We start from the raw sequence: 1,549 nt of genomic DNA, 5'->3' as shown, positions 1-1,549 counted from the left end.
AGGAGGCTGGGGCCGGGCCGTGTCACAGTTCAGCCAGCTTTAGCTGCTGAATTCAGAACAGGTGTCAACGACACAGGATTGTGCCTGGCGCCGTGGTGTTCGGCAGGGGCTTAAATGTCAGAATCCAGCCGCCAACGTTCAAGTTCGTGTGAGTGTAAGAAGGAAGGATGGCGATGATACACTGGAAGGAACAGAAGAGGATATAAAAACCTAGAGCACATATGATTTCATTAGTGTTGTCCTGAAACTGAGGATTAGAGAGAGGGGCCATTTTTATTATGTTTTTCTATATAAACTTCAATATTGAGCGTTTTTGCTTGAATCCTAAACGAATTCATGAGATCATTAATTTTAAAATACTGTTAACAATCTCCACAAAAGACATAATTCCGTGGATTAAAAATAGAAAGGATATGCAGTACATTTATAGAGGAAATGATAAAGGGAGGTATACCGTGCCTATAGAAGAAAAGATGATACTTTTCTTCCAACTTAATGTATAAATTTACTGCAGTTTTATCAAAATGGCAGTAAGATTTTTACGAATTTAGATAAACAATTTATAGATTTCATTTGGAAAAATAAAGATCAATAATGTGATTCTTAAAGAGAAAAAAAGAGCAAAGAAGGAGGAATTGCCCCAGAAAATAATAAGACTGACTATAAATCTGTAGAATTGATACAGTTCTGTTTTATGTGGAGAGAGACAGAGCAGTGGAAACCAAAAGAGTCCCTGAAGCAGACTGTACCAGATTGAATACCTCTCCAAAATGCAAGTCCTTCTGGAACCTCAGATTGTGACCTTACTTAGAAGTAGGGTTGTTGCCAATGTAATTGGTTAAAATGAGATCATGCTGCAGTAGGGTGGGTTCTTAATCCACTCTGACTTTAACAGTGGTTCTCAACCTTCCTAATGCCGCGACCCTTTAATACAGTTCCTCGTGTTGTGGTGACCCCAATTTCATTGTTACAAATTGAACATAATTAAAGCATAGTGATTAATCACAAAAACAATATGTAATTATATATGTGTTTTCCGATGGTCTTAGGCGACCCCTGTGAAAGGGTCGTTCGACCCCCAAAGGGGTCACGACCCACAGGTTGAGAACCACTGTTTTAGAGACACAGAAAAAGAGACACAGAAACCTAGATACTCAAAAGGAAAAGGCCATGTGACAGCAGAGAACGGCAGCTTTAAGCCAAGCTACGCCAAGGATGGACAGCCACCACCAGGCATAAGGGAAGGGCATGGAATAGAGTCTCCCTTGGAGCCTTCAGAGAGCTGGGCCCTGCTAACACTCTGTTTTCGGACTAGCCACCAGAATTGTGAGAGGACACGTTTTCATTGTTTTAAGCCATCCAGTTTGTGGTACTTTTTTTTTTTTGTGGAATAATTTTCTTTTATTTTTTTTATTAAATCTTTATTGTTCAGATTATTACATTGGTTCCTCTTTTTTCCCACCATAACTCCCCTCCACCCAGTTCCCACCCCACCCTCCGCCCTCACTCCCCACCCACTGTCCTCATCCATAGGTGCACGATTATTGTC

Source organism: Myotis brandtii, unplaced genomic scaffold, assembly GCF_000412655.1.
Source record: "Myotis brandtii unplaced genomic scaffold, ASM41265v1 scaffold168, whole genome shotgun sequence".
Taxonomy (NCBI): domain Eukaryota; kingdom Metazoa; phylum Chordata; class Mammalia; order Chiroptera; family Vespertilionidae; genus Myotis; species Myotis brandtii.
The sequence above is the reverse complement of the archived record's forward strand: the minus strand, read 5'-3'. Positions refer to the sequence as shown.